Source organism: Callospermophilus lateralis, chromosome 1 (assembly GCF_048772815.1).
Source record: "Callospermophilus lateralis isolate mCalLat2 chromosome 1, mCalLat2.hap1, whole genome shotgun sequence".
In the NCBI taxonomy this organism is placed as follows: domain Eukaryota; kingdom Metazoa; phylum Chordata; class Mammalia; order Rodentia; family Sciuridae; genus Callospermophilus; species Callospermophilus lateralis.
Window position 1 is genome coordinate 137,485,701 of NC_135305.1, and position 18,443 is coordinate 137,504,143.

General features: G+C 49.3%; 2 protein-coding genes across 13 annotated transcripts in view; one reads left to right on the forward strand and one right to left on the reverse strand.

Annotated features, from left to right (window-relative positions):
• Tango2 (transport and golgi organization 2 homolog) overlaps positions 1 to 9,614 on the reverse strand; it is a 40,007-nt gene extending 30,393 nt beyond the window's left edge. Inside the window, exon 1 of one of the 7 annotated variants that reach the window (XM_076856946.1) lies at positions 9,442 to 9,614. The gene's annotated coding sequence lies outside the window, so the exon portion shown is untranslated. Of the gene's footprint in view, positions 1 to 6,142; positions 6,231 to 6,598; positions 6,683 to 6,754; positions 6,779 to 9,441 lie in introns of those variants that run through there. The other 6 variants (XM_076857036.1, XM_076856596.1, XM_076856687.1 and 3 more) reach the window with 6 other exon arrangements.
• Positions 9,615 to 9,844: 230 nt separating this feature from the next.
• The window catches only part of Arvcf (ARVCF delta catenin family member), a 49,355-nt gene continuing 40,756 nt past the window's right edge, over positions 9,845 to 18,443 (forward strand). For 3 of the 6 annotated variants that reach the window (XM_076857238.1, XM_076857456.1, XM_076857573.1), the window contains exons 1-2: positions 9,925 to 10,012; positions 15,645 to 15,698. The gene's annotated coding sequence lies outside the window, so the exon portion shown is untranslated. Of the gene's footprint in view, positions 10,013 to 15,644; positions 15,699 to 15,891; positions 15,973 to 18,443 lie in introns of those variants that run through there. The other 3 variants (XM_076857617.1, XM_076857301.1, XM_076857373.1) reach the window with 3 other exon arrangements.

Here is an 18,443-nt window from a genome sequence, read left to right on the forward strand (position 1 = left end):
CACTCCATTTAGCTTCTTCATGTCAAGTCCAAGACTCCACATCTCTGGCTGCCACAACTGGCAGCTCTGTAGAGCCAGTGGGGACTACAGTTATTGCTCCCATTGCCTGGGCTATACAGGAGCACATACTTGCTAGAAACATTTTTCTAATGACACATCAGGCAGAAGACCCACCGGGAGGGCTATGTGTGCTGTCATAGGTTTCTCAGCAAGCACTCATACACGTGTACAAACAAATAGGTTATATTCTATAAGCAGACCTGGCCAACTGTCCCCAAATGTCCAGTGACACCAGATATGCAGTGGCAGGAAATGCTCTCACCATGGTTCCATTGGCAATTCCCAGTGGCTGAGAGTTTTAAGACTGTTGGCCACCTGTCTGCCCTTGCCCATAGATCACCAATTTGGGTACTGACTCCTGGGACTTTGTCTCATGGACTTACAGTGCAGCTGGCAGGATATGGGCATCCACACACCTGTTCCATAACCTGCAACTGCTTTCACCTGTCTATCCCCTGCCTTCCAGCTTTGCCTGCAAGGCTGCCTATCAAAAATGGTCTTATCATATAACAACTTTTCTAACCACAGTGTTTGTGTCCCATTCTATTACATAAGACCCTATCTGCCCCCAAACTGAGAACCCTTTTTTCCTGACTTCCTTGTATAGGCTTAGCTCTTGAATCTGCCCTGTCTGCTTGTATAGATAGTATGAGGCAAGGATATACCCACATTTCCCTAATGCACAGCCTCTACTCTGCAGGTAGGTCATTGGGCCATCCAGTCTGCCCCACCTCGGTCATACCCTAGACTCCTGGTCTCTCAGGGCCCTGCATATATCACAGGGTCTAAAATGCCACAGTAGTTTTACCTTAGCTCCAGGGCATACTCTGGTGTCTGAAAAGCAAGTCTCCTTTAGCTATTCCCGGAAGCTAGCTTAAGTGTGTCCCCAAACTCAGGGTTCCTGTGTTGGGAACTGGTGGTGCTGGGTGGTGGTGGAACCTTTAACAAATGGCTCCTGCCAAGCATGGTGGCCCATGCTTGTAATCCCAGCAACTTGGGAGGCTGAGGCAGGAGAATCCCAAGTTCAAAGTCAGCCTCAGCAATTTAGCAAGGCCCAAACCAACTTATTGAGACCCGGTCTCCAAGAAAAAGTAAAAAGGGTAGAAAAGATGGTGGAATGAGATGGACATCATTACCCTAAGTACATGTATGAAGATATGAATGGTATAAATCTACTTTGTGTACGACCAAAGACAAGAAAAATTGTGCTCTATGTGTAATATGAATTGAAATGCATTCTGCTGTCATATATAACAAATTTGAATTAAAAAAGAAAAACTCTAAAAAGGAAGTAGCCTGTTAAATCACAAGGAACATGTCTCATACTGATTACACAAATTTTAATTGCTTCAGTGACAGCTCTAATTGTCAAACAGCAAAAACAGTTCTTAAATACAAAGACTATATTGTGAAATAAGATTAAAAAATATTTAAGAGAAAAAAAAAGTTAAAAAAAAAAAAAAGGGCTGGGAATATGGCTCAGAGTTTAAGCACCCCAAGGATCAATTCCAAGTACCAAAAAGAAAAAAGTCTCCTTATGTCACTGAGGACACTGTCTTTGAAAGAGATTATGGTGGTTCTTATGACCCTGAGCTCTTAAAAGATCAAGTTATTTCTGCAATCTGTATATGGGGTAAAAATGGGAGTTCATATCCCACTTGAATCAAAGTGTGAAATATGATATATCAAGAACTATGTAATGTTTTGAACAACCTACAATAAAAATTAATTAAAAAAAAAAAAAAAAAAAAAAGATCAAGTTATTATATAAGTGCAAGCCCAATCCCTGAATCCCGTTCTGGCCTCCAATTTGGCTATGAGATTGCTTGTCCCACACATGCTCCTGCCATTCCAATCTGCCCTGAGGTTATGTAGCCAGACAGTTCTTGCCAGAGGCTGCTATTTTAGCACCCAAAACTATGTACTATAAACCTATTTTCTTTATAAAGTTAGCCTTTCAAGTCAAGTATTTCACTATAGTTATGAAAAACAGACTAATACAACAGAATATTCTAAAACCCTGATGGATCATGTCATGCCCCACTCTCTGCTGGCCATGCCAAGAGCTGTGCCAACCTGGATTTTTTTTTCTTTTTTTGTAGTGCCTTGAATCCAGGATCTTGCACGCTACATAAGCATTCCGTCACTGAAATAGACCTACAGCCCCAGCATCCTGGAACTTGAAGCAAGTCTGTGTCCTTCCAAAATAGTGTCTCTACCCTGGAGCAATATGTAGTGGAAGACAGCAACAAGCTCAGCTCCTGAGGTAGCAGGGAGACCCAACTAGGAGAAAGCTTATCACCTCAGTCATTTGTCCAGAGGCCAGAAATAATCAAGGCCCATAGGGACAGAAGCAAGGCAGAGCCACCTAGTCTCTGGGACTGGGGGACATGAAGGAGATACGTGAGTGTAGGTGATAGCTTCCATGTCCTGGCATGGATGGTTATTTTCTGACTAGGATCCCTTTGTAGAATCCATCTAGCTAGATGCCAAGAACTTGTGTGTTCTCAATAGGTGTATTTAATGGCAGGAAAAAAGAGTAATTTTCCAGTCCCAAAAGCTGCTATCAGAAGAAAGTTTGCACACCTTGCCCTCTTCACCCTGCTAGTACTGGCAGAAAAGGTGAGGGAGATAGGAAGGTAGGGATAGCTTAAGGTGAGTTGCCTGCACACAGGAGACTGGACAAGAACAGATCAGCCCTGCCTGGTAAAAAACACCTTGGTAGAGGATGGAGCAGCTGGGCTATCTTTCAACAACACTGTTTACCTATCACCCTGTGGCCCTTGAGGTGACAAGGAACACTTCCCTTTGTCAGCTAAAAAGGCAAAGATGGCATGTGGCACAAGGGAAAAGTGCAGAATCAGGATGTAGCAATGACAGATGCAGCAATACACACACAAGGGAACAGAGGTATTTTTACTTAGACACAGGGTCAGTACACATGGAAAAGTGGGGTTCACAGTTCCCAGCAAGATGGTCTACCAGAGATGCATGTATCAAGACTCTGGACAGAGGTTATCTGAGCCCCACAACAAGCTGACCCACTTAATTTACACCAAGTAGTTTACAACATGTAGGGAGTATGTTTTACAGCTATCCAAACTCTGGAGAGGCCAAGAAAAGGTCAGAGTCCCAGAGACTTCTAGAGAGCAACTTAGCAGGGTTAAGCAGCCAGGTACCTAACTCCACTAACTGCCTAACTGCAATGGCATGGCTGTCACTGTCAGCTGTGGCATCTCCTGGGGTGGAGTTGCTCTATTGGTAGGACAGGACAGACACAGACATGTGATATTATGTGATATGGGCTTCCAGCAGCAGCCAACAAAGGAGGTAAACACACACAGAAAAGTGTCACTGTTCCTGGGACCTTGGCTGAGAAAGCCCTGACATCCTGAAATCCTCTGAGTGGCCAATCCATAGCAACACCCTACTCTCCTCTCATAACAGCAGTAAGAGCTCAGCAAGCTGCACTTTCTCATTTTAGCTATTACATGGCATTTTACCATGACAGATTTTCTACAGTGATACTCTCCCCTCAGATCTTTGCAATGTTTTAAGGACATTTTTCAGTCTTACACCATGATGTCATTCTCCTTTCATAGTTTAAAGGAGCAGCACAAATAAGACACATCATGGTCATGATACAAAGCTTTGGACACAGAGTGACCTTCTAGCAGGATACCTGGCTTCCCCACAACAGAAAGACAAGCTCAGCATTAAGGTAGTCCTTATGGCCTACGCAGTGTGTAAAAAAAAAAAAAAAAAGAGGACATTCTTAACTGCTCAAAAAGGACAAAAGCTAGCACTTAAAAGTAAGCATGTCCAGTCCCTGTAGTCTGTAATCCCAGCAATTCGAGGCCAGGATTCCAAGTTCAAGGTCATCCTCAGCAGCTTAGCAAGACCCTTCCAAAATAAAAAATAAAAAGGGCTGTGATGTAGCTCAGTGGCAGAGAACATCCATCCCCAGTATGCAAAAATGCACAAAGCTGAGCACGGTGGCATGTGCTATAATCCTAGCTCCTTGGGAGGCAGGACTGTAAGTTCAAGTCTAGTCCAAGCAACTTAGTGAGACTCAGTCTCTAAAAAGGGGGGACAGGGGCTGGGGATGTGGCTCAAGTGGTAGTGTGCTTGCCTGGCATGCGCAAGGCACTGGGTTCGATCCTCAACACCACATAAAAATAAAATAAAGATATTGTATCCACCTAAAAAAAACTTTAAAAAATAAATAAATATGTTTAAAAAAATAAAAAGGGGGGACAGGGCTGGGGGCTGTAGCTCAGTGGCAGAGCACTTGCCTAGCATGTTTGAGGCACTGGGTTTGATCCTTAGCACCACATAAAAAACAAACAAAATAAAGGCATTCTGTACATATACAACTACAAAAAAATAAATTTTAAAAAGGGGGGGTGAGGAAGTGGTACTAAGAATGTAGTTTAGAGGTACAGTGCTCCTGACTTCAATCCCCAGTACCACAAAAAATAAAAATAAAAAATAAAAAATGGTTAATATGGTACTTGTCAATGCACTTTCAAATGTCAGCAGGTACACCAGCCATCCAGGAGATGGAGGTCAGCCTTTTTCATTTTTTAAGTGAGCTTATATTATTTTTGCAGTCTAAAAAAGGAAATAGAGATGAAGGGGAGGGAGAATCTGCACCAATAACCTCAAAGAACAGCTCAGTTGGTTCGGAATGACCTTTTTTTCACAGAGCCCATCACCAAACCCCTGGAAAGGACTAACAAATGCCAGACTCACCCATGTTGCTATGATGTGCTGACTGATACACTACCAAAGGATGGACCCCAGTTCTCACCCACCTAGAGTGTCAATGACAAGCATGGTCCCACTTCTAGAAATCCTCCAGGCCTCCCTGTCTTACATCATTTCTCTACAGACTCACTCTCTCCACAGACATTCTCAAAAGTAGCACCCGTGGGCAGACATCAGGATGACAGCAGAGATCACCATCTGACACAGAAGGTAGTCATAGGAACCACCATCTGTCATAGAAGGTAGGGACAGACCCAGACCCCACAACATTGCAAGTGATTATATTCATCATGAAACACGATTGGAATAACAATGTACAAGTAAAGACATCAGTGAAGCATAGGGGCAGGGCAGCCCAGGCAGAGCTGTGGTAGCCAATCATCTTCATTTAGGAAAACGCTATTGTCATCAATCATCAGAGCAGGCAGGTGCTCAGACTGAGAGGCCTGCAGTCCAAGGACATGCAAGTAACATGAAAATGTGAAACTGAGAACCCTTGCTATAGGGGCCCAAGGAGGTGAGAATACCAGGATATGTCACCCAGTCCCACCAGGGTACTGGGATCCTGGGGATCCCAGAGGAGGCAGAGGTTCTGCTGTGCCCATCCCAGTCACTCTCCCCAGTTACTACCAGCCCACCAGACAGATCACCTAATTCAGAAGTGCTCCTGGGAGGGGGGCCCAGGAAGAATAGAAGCACTGGGAGCCAGTCCTAGCCCTAAATGACCTTGGGAACTCCACCTGTCCCCTTAGCCTGAATTTTCTTCACTATAAAAAGGGTTGGACTAATAAATACTTACCCGAAAAAGTTACCCAGAGGGTAATTGAGCAAGTGTGAGGATACCTTCCTAAGCACCATGCAGCTGCCTCTTATTGCTGCCATCACATCTGTCTCATGGAAGATGGCTGAGTCCAGAGTAGTAGCAAAATAGCAGGCAGCGGGTCCAGAGAGGTATGAAAGACCTGGCCCATGCTAAGCATGGGCTGTTCCATTGGATAAAGAGGCTCCAGAGGCTCAGGGACTTATCCAAGGATAGAAAGTTCACTCCAAAGCTGTGACCCAGAAGGAAGCCGAGGAGTATGGGAGAGGTGCTAGGCACAAGGTAGGGATTCTCAGCAACTGGCCCTCTGTGTCCATTGCCCAAGAGAATACAGGCCTAGTCCAGCAGTGGGACCAGGCCTGGTCTGGGTGAAGTCCTGCCCAGTCCACACCCCTGACTTCCAGGTAGGGTTGAGGTGGGGGTTTAACTACTCAAAACACCTCCGGGAAGGCCGCATCCAGGCACTGGGATGACCCAGCACTTGCTACTTACTCTAAAGGGGCAACAGCTGTCATCCTGCTGTGGCGCGATAGCATGGGGGATGGGCCAGCGTGACTCGGCTCCAGAGTAGTCCCTAACGCTGGCTGAGGCCGCAGCCTACCACTCTGCCGCGACCACGAAGCTCCATACCCAACCAATCTCAGCATTCCCTCAGCGAGTTTGCGCCTGTGTGCCAGTGGTCTCAACCTGCACGCTGCAAACGCCTTCCAGTACTGCATGGGATGCTTTCGTTGGCCAGGGTGGTCTGGTCTCCCTGGACCCAACAGAATCCCTGAGCCAGGCCGCCAGATTTCCGCACTACGCCTTGGAAAAGGGAAACTGAGTCTCGGCGAAGAAGTGCAGCCTGCCTCGCCCTGGTGCAGCTCGGTCTCACCGGAGCCCCAAGAACCCTGAGTCCCCGATCCCCGTCCGACCCCGCAGGAAGCAGTGTTGTCCAGTCCAAGTCACCTGCAGCGCACTCACCGCCTCCTCCTCCGCCGCCGCCGCCGCCGCCGACTTCCGGGTACCTCGCCCGCGCTGCACAGTAGCCAGCTCAAGCCCCGCCCCACCCTCTGCCAGTGCACTTAGTCATTGGACTAGGAGATGAGGGGCGGAGTAGAGCACCTAAGAGCAGGGCCCGGTTGGCTCTTCGTGCTGTCGCTCAGGGTCTGCAGTAGAGCTGCGTCAAGTCTGGAAGCTGTGCTGGCGTTTGAGTGCCACGTGACCCCATGGCCTTGCTGGTCTCCAGGGCTCCTCAGTCAGCTGAGGTGTCTTCGGAAAATCGAATGTCCAGTGAGCCTGTGCCCTCGGGGACACCATGTCACCTGTCCACCCTGCTCTCCTTCCTGGAAGGGGACAGGGATGCTCGCTTGCAGACCGCCCCCCTCTGACTTGGTCCTAGTCTTCCAATCCCTGTCCCCTAAATTCGACCTCTGGACTCATCCATGCTCCCTTCTGGACATCCTCTTCGCTTCCCCGCTCCAGTTTGCTTCTCTAGCCTCTGCCCCTCTCCCACTGCAGCCCTAACTCCTGATGTTCCTTCATCAGGACACAGCCCAGACCCTTGACCAGGCCATTCAGCCACACCTGAGCTACTAAAGCTTTTGAGCCCCCATGTGGGCTGTTCTTCTGCAGGTCCAGGCCTCAAGGATGAGGGGCTGGCCCAGCTTGAGCTGTACCAGGTGAGCAGATGGGAACTCACTGGAGCTAGTCTCAAAAGGATAGAGACATTCCCTGGGGCTTCCTGTCCCCAGTGGCCTCAGAGGTATATCAGGGGCCTGAGCACTGCATAGGTAGAGAGTCAAGGACCAGGCCCAGGGCCTGCCCCAAAGTGAGTGTTCAACAAACCATGACAACCACATTAAGAATACTGACAATGTGTTAAGAACTCTAAACCCAGTGCCTTAGTCCACAGGTTTTTAAAATATATATACATATATATATATATTTTTCTTTAATGTAGTGCTGAGGATCGAATCCAGTGCCTCACACGTGCTAGGCAAGCACTCTGCCATTGAGCTACAGCCCTACCCCTCAGTCCACAATTCTTATTCACACAGTTTACAGACATGAACACTGAGCAGTTATGCCATCTAGTTGAAGTCAAAATGGTGACTGGATTATATCCACTGGCCTGTGTTGAAAACCCTGATGTTCTGACCCTGACCTGGAGCACTGACATCCTATGGAAAACTTCAGCTCAGAGAAGCAAAGGCAATAATTTAACCCAGAACCACCCAACAGCACATTCTGCCCAGCTCTCTAGCTGTTGTAACTGTATGCCTCAGGAACCTATAGAAGAAGCCTTTCAGAGAACTCCAGATAGTCTAGGACTCATGGCCAGTAGGTGGCAGACCTATCCAGACATGCAGCTCCCTTCCTATAGAACAGCAGCAGCACAATCCTATTTGGCTAGTGCCAGTGATCTCCCTCTGAGCTGCCAGACAATACTAAGGCATAGTGATGTTGAACAAGCAGGCTCTGGGTCTTATAAATGAGTGTAAGGAGGAGGTGGTACATGACTATGAGGTCATCACAAGAAGGGCTCCAGGAGTAGCAGGGTCTGATGTCCTTGAAGAGATACCCTGTGACAGACTTATTAAATCTCCCATAAGGAGTAAACCAAACACTCTCTGCCCAGCCACATAGCATCTGAGTCAAGATGTTACCCACAGTGCAGCTCCACAGGAAGAGAGCTACATTGTTCACAGGGGCTCTTGAGTTCCAGGGGTGATCCCTCATTCTGCATCCCCACCCCCAGCTGCAAAGAGCATTCCTATGCCTAGATGCCAAAAGGCTTTCACATTAAATGGCAAAAACAATGGATTGGGAGTGGCTGTGTCATGCTGAAATTGATTTATTATGACTGCCAGGACTCAGGGGGACCCAATGATGGTACCAGTGGTGAGTTTTTGACCCAGGCCACTTCCTTTGTTCTGACCAAGCAACTTGGGTGAACAACTGGAGTCTCCAAATAGTTGGATTATTGTCTGGATTAGATCTAAGTGTACTTCCATTAGTACTGTCTGCAGGTAAGTTTGCTCCTCTCGTGGTCTTGGGGATTACAAGGAACCCAGGAACTAGTCATCTCCAGGTTCATCAGGGTAGGAAAGGTTTAGAACCAAATATGAGCCAGGTTCACTGACTCACTCTCCACAAACTAGCCCCACTGTATAACATTCCTGTTGGTTCCCCTGAAACCACAAAGGTAAGTGGAGCTGGCCTAGGGTTATCACTGCAGGGAGGAGGTTGGTGCTCTGTATGGGACAGACGGGAAAATGAGACTTGTGCTGATCTCAGCAGGAGGTAGCCAAAGTCCCACAATGTTCCTTTATCACTCCAGGTAATACAGGGGAAAGGGGCACCAGGATGGAGTGAGAAGAAACAAAATACCCCATACCCTGGCTGAGAGTTGTGTCCAGGCCACCAGGAAGTGAAAAGGGGGGTCATAGAGGAACGGCAGGATGGTGAAAGCCCAAGGGGTCTGTAGATCAAGGCCTGGTGGGGGAGGTAGTTTACCAAGGACTCCGTTCCTGCCCTCTTCCACTCCACAGCCTCACTAAGCCAAGAACGCAACTCCGTCTGGGCTGCAGGTGCCGTGGGGCGGTGAGAGTGGGAGAGTTCCCAGATTCTGAAGTCGGACAACTAAACCTGTCATCTAAAGCAAGAACCTCTCTGAGCCTCGTTTTTTTGTCCCTAAAATGTAAATAAAATGAGGTAAGTAGCAGAACTCTCCCTCACCGATTAGGTGAGGGATACAATTAGACGGTAGTAGAAGGGATCTGAGCGCAGCGCCCAGCGCTGGAGGATACCTGCGAACTAGGGTTGGTGATGGACACAACACTGCCGGAGTGTAGGGAAGAGTCGCCCGCCGTGCCCAATCCCCGCTTTCGAGACCGGACAATCTGAGAACGTCCTCAGAAGACGGCCTGGAGGGGGCGGTCCCGAGCCCCTGGCCGCCACCGCAATGTTCCAGGCAGGTGCCGGGGCCTCGGCCTCTCCGCGAGGGGGCCGGTCGTTGGCCAAACTGACAACCTCGAGGGCCAATGGTAAGCCGTCTTCTTGTGAAACGGTCCAATCGGCATGGGTTGCCGGGCTTCTCGACCAATGGGAAAATTCTCAGATGGGGCGGGGCAGGGGGGTCGCGTCGCCGGCCTGGGCAGCTTTGCGCACGATCCGCGCGAGGGGCGGGGAGGGTGGCTGACTGGCTGAGCGCTAGGTCGGGGAGGGAGGGGTCTGCTCCTGCACCGGCTCAAGTTGCGGCCCTGTGGACCGCGACCCGCGCAGCGCCCTGACAACGCCTCTCCCCGCGCGCCTAAAGACCCAGGGAAGCTCGACTGGAGGCGGAGACCGCGTTGCGGAGCCGCCCACGCTGCGCTCCAGGTAAGCTTAAGCCGGTGGGCGGGGTCGGGCACCCGGGGCTGGGGAGGAGGTTTGGAAATTCACGTCCGGCCGGTGCTGAGGCGGGGTCTGGGACCTCGGGTGCGAATAGGACCTGGGCCCTGTGTCCAGGTGCACGCGAGAGCGGGATTGGGGGGCGGTGGCCAGCCCCACCTCACCAGCTTTTTGCTCTCACCGTTGCGCTGGAGTCTCGTGGCCCGCGGGGGCGGGTTCCTTTGTGCGCAGCCTCAGGGCTCTGCCGGACCCGGCCGGGGGCGCCCCGCGTCGCGCGCCCCAGCTGAGTGCATCCCAGCTCCGCAGCGATGTCTACACCGAACGACTACGGCGCCTCGAATCCGGGGCCAGGCGGCCACGGAAACTTTCCAAGGGCCTGAGGGGCGGCGAGGCCAGGGAACTTTCCAGGGGTGGTGTGCCGTAGGGCCTCAGCCTGGCCAAGGGGATGTTCCCGCACCGCGCTGCTGCTGCCGCCTGGGGAATAAGCGAGAGACACCGCCGGGGATCCCTGTCTGGTATCCCGGCCTGGGTCACTTACCCACGTCATCCCTGCCACCTTCTCTGTCGGACGCAGGTCCTGGTTACTCTGAGTGGTGTGTAATCTGGGATTGCTGAGGAGTTGCCCAGGGCAGGAGTCTAAGTTCCCTGGCTTTCCCATTTTAACTCTTTAATAATTCAGTACTAGGTTACATTTAATCCTTTCTGATCTGTGTTATCTATCAGATTGAATATCAAACTAAAAAACTTTGGCTCCTTCCCTCTAAATTCAGACATATTCAGACCCCTGGGTGTCAACCTTTAGGGTAGGTAGTCTCTTCCTCGCCCCCCACCTTTCTTATTGGCAACATCCCCAGCCCTTTTTTATTTTTAAATTTTGAGAGAGTCTCTAAGTTGCTGAGGCTGTCTTTGAACTTGTGATCTTTCTGCCTAAGCCTCCTGAGTTGCTGGATTACAGCCTCCTCAGGCTTCCTCCACTACACTGGTCTGGTGATATGAGCTAACAATCTCAGGTGGTCATGCACATTCCACATTGTAATGCACACCCCAGAATGTATTAGCCCAGAGGGTGGAGTGATGAGCAAGATGCCTCTCAGGGGAAATCATCCCCTGAATACCAGCCAGGGGCACACTGGGAATCTCCAGCCCCTTGGTGACTATAGCCCTTCTGCCTCTACTCCAGGATCCAGGCTGTGGTCATAGAGCTGGTCCATTCAGAGCAGATGCTGCTTATCTTGTGCTCCTTGTATATTTGGACCTGAGATAGTGTTGGACACCAGAGACAGAGTTCTCTGGTCCAGCATTGTAGAGCCATGTCCAGTCAGTTCCTGAGCAGGTAGTACAGGCTTTGGGATCTGGAAAGGCATAGACTTTTCCCCCATCCTTGACCCATCCCAACTGAGGAACCTGCTCTCTGCTGTCCCCTAACTTCATACCTAATTTCTGTTTGGGGTGCACCAGGGCCCCGCATATGACTGAGCACAGAGTATTTACTAAGCACAAGAACTCAAGTCCAAAATTGGTGAGGAGGGTGATCCTGAGAACAGCCTCCTCCTGGGTTTTTCTAGCTGGACTGCCTTTGGGATTTGTGTAGACCCGAGGACCTGCTATCCAAAGCTGGAACTCCATTTAGCCCTTTGTCCTGCTTAAATTCTGTTTTGTTCCCACCACCTGTCACAATCAGACTGCTTGGTTCCCTATGTTAGCTCTGACACCCCCTCTAGAGGTGGACCTTCAAATATCTTCCAAGTCCCAGAGGCCCTTTGCATTTCTCAACCTCCCTCATGAGAATGGGGCTGCAGCTCTGTTTGTGCTTCACAAGGACTCAGGGTGAGTTCATTTCACACCAAGAGGCCTAGGGGGCACAAGGCAAGCCTGGAGTGGGAGCAGAAGTAATGAGATACCCTGCAAGGAGGAGCCAGGAGCTATGCCAAGGATACCAGGCATGTCTGGCCAGCCCCCACATCTGTCATATTCTCTAACACAGGGGGAGGGGGCAGAATTTCAGTTGGCGTCAAGGCCCACTCTGCCAGGAATGGAGAATGGAGGAATCCCTGAGGCAGCACTGCAAGAGACCAGGTAGGCCACAAGAAAGTCTGGAGACTTCCAGACAGTAACTCCTGTTGAGAGACAATTTATGTTCTTTTACAACAGGCTTTCATTAAGGTCAGGATGAGGTTTTAGGCCACTCTGTAAGAACCCCAGAATTAGGAAGAAAGAGGGTCAGAGATCCCTTTGTGGACCTTCCAGCTAAGGAGCTCATCTATCAGCCTGTTTCAGGTTGAGAAGATATTTTCAGAATTGGCAAACATACACACACACACAAGTGTCTTCCTTTCTCCACTGAGTCATTCACTGGCCCTTTTCACTGCTTCTGCTCAGTGAGGGGCTGCTGACATCTTGCAAAGCAACTAGGGGCCAGCCATGGCCTCCAGAGGGCAGCTGGGACCATGGTCATGGCAGACAAGACCATCTTCACTCAGTCTCCTTCTAAGGGCTAGAACCCTTCCTGAGGTGCCCACCTGGGAGGCCAAAGCTCTGCTTCCTCTGGGCTACTTGTCAAGAATGTGGATCTGGAAAAGAGCCAGAGATCATGGGGCAAGCCCCTTGGTGCCCCTTGGTGCCCCTTACACTTGGATGTAGACTCCAGGGCCAAATGGTGGGAACAGTGAAAAATGGAGCCCTGTGCTTGCATGGCCCTGAAAGGCCTCTTTCAGACATGCATCCCAGCCACTTTCCCAAGCCTGGTCCTGTCACCACAGCAGGGTACAGGCATGGGTTGTACCTCAGTGACCTCATGATGTTCTCAGGGTGGTAGCTGCCTAGAGGAACACATTGGTTTTGCTATGGTGGACACCATTGTCATTGGGAAACATGAATCTCCCCTGTTCAGTGGTGGCCAAGGTGTGGTCCATAAATATGCCCACCTTGGTTTCTGGAAGAACATATCCCCAGCTACTTGTATTCAGTTCCACCTCTGCTCACAGAGCAGGTTTGGAGGAGATCTGTCTAGGGCTATAGCCTACCAAGTTCACACTGCAGCCATATAAAGCAAGTTCTCAGACCTATCTGATCTCACTGGGCCATGGGCCCCAAGCCGCGTGCCTAGCATGCCCAATCCAGATCCTGTCCCCACCGAGGACTCAGCTTGTGACCATAGGAACTGCCTCATGAAGTTCATATTCTTAGGACTTGTAGCTCATGGTCTGGTTGCATGACTGGTCCTTGCAGCCTGGGCTGAGCTCATGCCCTAGTCTGTGTCTTCTGTTTGGGCCACAGATACTACATCAGAGCTGTAGACCTTCCCAGGACTGGAGGTGGTTCTGTGGGGAGTGGGCAGGGGCTTGTAGTACCCCAGGGCTTGGTTGTAACTAGGAAGTTTGGTGGGGAGTCCCAGCATGGAGTGGCCATGGTAAGGATAGGACCAGGCCAACCTATGGATGAACCATCTGACAAGGTTGGTGGCTCTCCTAGCTACAAGATTCCTGTTTCTGAGTCCCTGACCAGATGGATGACCCCTGAGCCTATAGACTAGCCTCAAGGAGTGTTGAAAGGGTCTTCTCAAATGGGTATCTCCTACCCACTTGTCACAATTCTCATCATTAGATCTATCTTCATATCTCTGTCCTGTCACTTCTTAAATCACTTCCTCCATCCATCTACTGCCTCAGGGCTTCCAGCAAGCTGGCTACAATCATTTTGCCTTGACCTCACCTGTATGAAGCCACTATGACAAGGACACGCTTAAGACTGAGACACATTCCTTCTGGCTACCACTATTCTGCCTCCACAGTCCCTTCTTCCCTACCACTGCTCCCACCACCACCTCTGAGGCACCTTGCAAGGCAGGAGCCCCATTCTTCTTGAGGACGTGCCATCCCCAGCTGGGTAGAAATTATGGGGAACTCTGGAGACAGGAAGATCTGAGCTCAGATGTTGGTCTAATCACTTTCTGTCCTGGACCTGGTTTCATCATCTATAAAATGAGGTGTTAGCTCTACTCAGGCACCTAGGAGGAATCAGTGAGATGTTGGCAGACAACCTGCATTGCACAAAACAGCGACACATGGCAAGTCCTGAGGAGAGACTGTAAGATATCAAGGTTGATGACAAATTCACACAGTTCTTTGTGGGACAAAATTGTTGTGAATATTTAAACTAAAAGCAAATGTGTCCCAGAGATGTCATATTGAGAGGAAGGATTCCTGAGCCTCAGACCTCAGGATAGGAGCAGCATTTTTATCTACTTGGGTGGAGGGTATTAGGGGCTAGCCCTAAACCATGCCTACCTGCTGCTTCCAGATAAGTCCTTCCAGGCTGGTCTATACACAGATGCACACTAATTGTGCACATGAGCATGCACCAGCGTGGAGCCCCAGTTTGTTCCTGCCTCTGACTTCCAGGTCCTAATCCCCTAACCCCTAATGTTCCTGCCCTGACCCATGGCCTGTTCCCACTCCTACACAAAGTTCTTCCCCATGATGAAGAGGCTGTTGTGGACAGGGAATGTCATCCTTGGCACACCCAAATAGATCACATCCACACAGGTTGGGTAGAGACTCAGAACAATCTGGAAAATACCATAGAGCAGAGGCAAAAGAACTCCCATCATTACCAGCTTTCTCCTCAGACATGGCTTCCCAATACCCTCCACTCAGGTAGAAAAAAGTGCTTCCCAACCAAGGCCATCCCTCCCTGCCTGTCTATGCCATTCTGGTTCTCATTTTTACAACATGGGTGCTTTGGCAGTCTCCAGGTATGGATATAATGAGAGGGAATGTGTCCCCAGGCTGTTGGCTGAGACAGGAAGTGTGTGGTTCCAGGACTGTGAGCTGTGGCCTATGTGAGGGACAGGTGCCACCTTGTCCCCATCTTGGCTCCATACAATGTGGTCACCCAAGAGCCAGGTCCCAGGTTGCACTTGAACATAGTTCTGGGATCAGTAGCCTACCTGCCACTGGTATCTTATGGACTGGGGAGCTGCTGCCTATTTGGGAGAACAAAAGATCTGGGCTGGCCTCTGGGAGCATCAGGAGAGGCAGATACTATTCCATAGTACAGGAGTGGACTCTAGGGTAGAAGGACCAGGGCCATGCTGGTGGAGGAATTGTGAACACCTGAGTAGGCCACCAGAACTGTGGTCCTGTCTCTTGTGCGGGACTTCTCTCTTTATGCTTCTTATCAGGATAAAATGAGCCCAGCCTTCTGGAAGGGGAAAAGAGGTCACTATCAGTCCACACCTCTGAACTCTCAACAATGTTAGAAATACAAGAGGGGCTGGGAATATAGCTGAGTGGTAGAGTGCCTACTAGTATGCATGAGGCCCTGGGTTTGATCCCCAGTGCTACAGAGGGAAAAGAAGGAAAGGAAGGAAGGAAAGAAGGAAGGAAGGGTGGAAGAAAGGAAAGAGAAGTTGACTTGATATAAACTAGGTGCCAGCGACATTGGGACAAGAAAGTGCACACAAGTGTGTGGTTATGAGTCAGGAGCACTGCAGGATGACCTTAGGGTTCAGAATGACATCATTCTGATTTGGAGATAATCTGGACCATTACATCTTAATCCAGAAGGAATTCACCCTAGCCGGGGTAGCGTTAAACAGTGCCCTCTGGTTTCTCTGCAGGAGCCAGAGTCCACAGGATGGGCATTAGGACATGCTGATCTCCCATAGAGACAGGTAAGTGGCCTGGGATTGGCCTGAGCATATCTGTTTCCCACACAGGACAGCATAGTCTTGCTGAACCTGGCAGGTGTGGTCAACAGAGAATGGATGGGCACTGTCATCCATCCTGGTCATCTTTACCTTGGTTGAGCTTTATAACCTTTTGTGTAAAGGCTGGATATGGCAACCCCTGCTGGATTTCCTAATGGTCCCAATGTGGGCAGCAGCCACCAGTTTGATGTCTGACTTGAGGACAACCCTCTGGTGGACCCAGCCTACCAGATTGATGGTAAGTATTGATTAGGACATTAGCTGGTTCTGATCCCCATCCAGTTTGGCTTGGACACCAGCCATTGCAGTCTGGTGTCAGCACAGCCAGCCCAGCCTTGTGTTCATCTCAGGGTAGCTCCTAGGAGATTGGAGCACCTGGCTGGTCATAGCTGATGGGCCTCAAGGACAGCTTCCACAGACTTTGTCTGAAAGAGGCAAATAATGAATATTGCAGTTTTTCAAGTTTTGTGGTCTCTGTCACAGCCACATTACTCTGCCATTGTAGAGCAAGAACAACTGTAGACAATTCTAGCAATGATATTCTTTCTTTCTTTCTTTCTTTCTTTCTTTCTTTCCTTCTTTCCTTCTTTCCTTCTTTTTGTTTTTTGGTTTTCAAACCAGGGATTGAACCCAGGGGTACTGAACCACTGACCAACACTTCTAGCCCTAGCAAATGATATCCTGCTCTGAGCACAGCTGGGGGTTATATGTGCTGGCCCCTGCCAGTGGTGTTATCTGTGTTTTGAGTTCATCTGTTAATTATAGCTCACTGAGATGTGGTACTGGGAAGATACAACAGATTGGAAGACTGAGTGATAATTATGTCCCCTATACCTTTTGAATAGAAGGGACTCCCTGATGGCACCTGACACCCTGTCAAGAATACTGCTGTGATAGTTGCTGTTGGGCAGAATGGGTGATTGGTTACAAAAAGTATTCCTAGTTACTCTTGTTCCTTCAGTACAGATGCCCAGTTCCCAGCTAGCTATCTGCCCATTTCCCTACCTAGTGCTGTCTTGGGAGGCTCAACTAATGACAGCCCTGTGGATTCTTAGTGACACTTATCACCCAGTGTGGAAGACTTGCCCACTGGTACTGTGCTTGGGAGAAGGTGGTAGCAGCAGACCCAGGAACCCCTAGGTCTTTGGGTGTCTGAGTGTTCTGTACAAAGGGATGTAGGGGAAGGGAGAGAGAGAGGTCTGGTTTCTCATTTCTTGTTCCCAAGGACCTTGGGTGTGGGAAGTTGCTGACCAGGCCAGCCCAGGTCAGCCTGGGAGGAGCTAAGTCTGTTGCTGACTCCTGTGTGGGAGAACCAGTATCTGGCCAAGTATTTCAGTGCTCAGGCCATTGACCCATACAGGGGATTCTGGGAAGAAGAGGCTCAGGCTGTGTCCAGGACTTGGGACATAACATTGCTTGTGACAGAAGGTAACAGTGACTGGAGACAACAGCATGAGGAGAGAGTGGCTCCCATCCCCCTTAACTTCTTAGGGAGGCCAGGTCAGATGTCATCTCTAGTAACATAGCGGGAGCTAAACATATCCAAGGCTACCTGGCCCTTATCACCTGATTTTCCTGCCATTGCTCACTCCTTTCCTGTCCCTCTATCTCTTTTCCTGCTTCCAATTCCTGGTCTTCTCCTCATATCTATTGCTCTGTCTCTTTCTCTCTTTCTCCCCCTCTTTTTCTTTTTTCTCTTTGCCTCTACTCTGTCCATGGAGTGTTGTGATTGATTATTCATGTCCGACCTAGGCATTAGATGAATGTGATGGCATTTGTAGTGGACCACATTTCACAGACTAGCAAGTAGAAGCCAGGCCCATACTTATTGGTTCCCTGTTCTGCTGGGCCCCAGGATATAGTTCTGCCCATAACCAGGAAGGAGATAGGAGGGAGACATCAAAGCTAAGTTGAGATAGGGACTGATATAAACACACATGTGTGTCCTACACTCAGCTTTGATAACATCTCCCACTCCCTGAGCCCCATGCCCAACATTGGGCATGGCAACCCCACCAGGCCCAGCCCCACCCTTGAGAAGCTCCCAGACTGGCTGAGAAGATGGATATCAAACAGGGAAGCAGTGGCTAACTGTGGGATTGTGAGATGGTGAGTGGAGCTTCCTGGGGATGGAGAGCTGGAGGGCCATGTGATGGGTTGGCATATGCTGATGCCAGGCCTAGGTGACAAGGGCTGGTGGGGGCCAGCCCTGGTATTCCCTCTCAGAAACAGGCACCCAGCCCAGCCTGTCCCTGTGCTGGGTTTCTCCTGGGGTCTTGATGAATTTCTTAGCCCTTAATATGAGCCTTTCTATATTAAAGATATTAATTATTTGCTTATCTCCCTGCCTGCTGAATATTTTTTCTCAGCTTTTTAATTTTTGTTTTTGACAGTTTTTGATGTTCAGAAATTTTTCATACTTTGTAGCAAAATGTTGGATTTTTTTCCCTTTCTTTAGTTGTTCCATCACTCTGTGTATAGTCCTCCTCAGCATGTAGCCAGATAAATACATGTTAGTCTTCTCTTCTAGTAGATGTTTCTACTTTAGTTCTTAACACTTAGCATTTAATCCATCTAGAATTTTTTTTTACATAAACATCAGGTGAGAGTTTAGTTTAGTTTTTCCTGTTGCATATGAACCATTTATTGCCTAATATCACTAGAAGTTGGAAATGTTTTGATGTCCTTATGTCCTCAGGTTTGCTATCA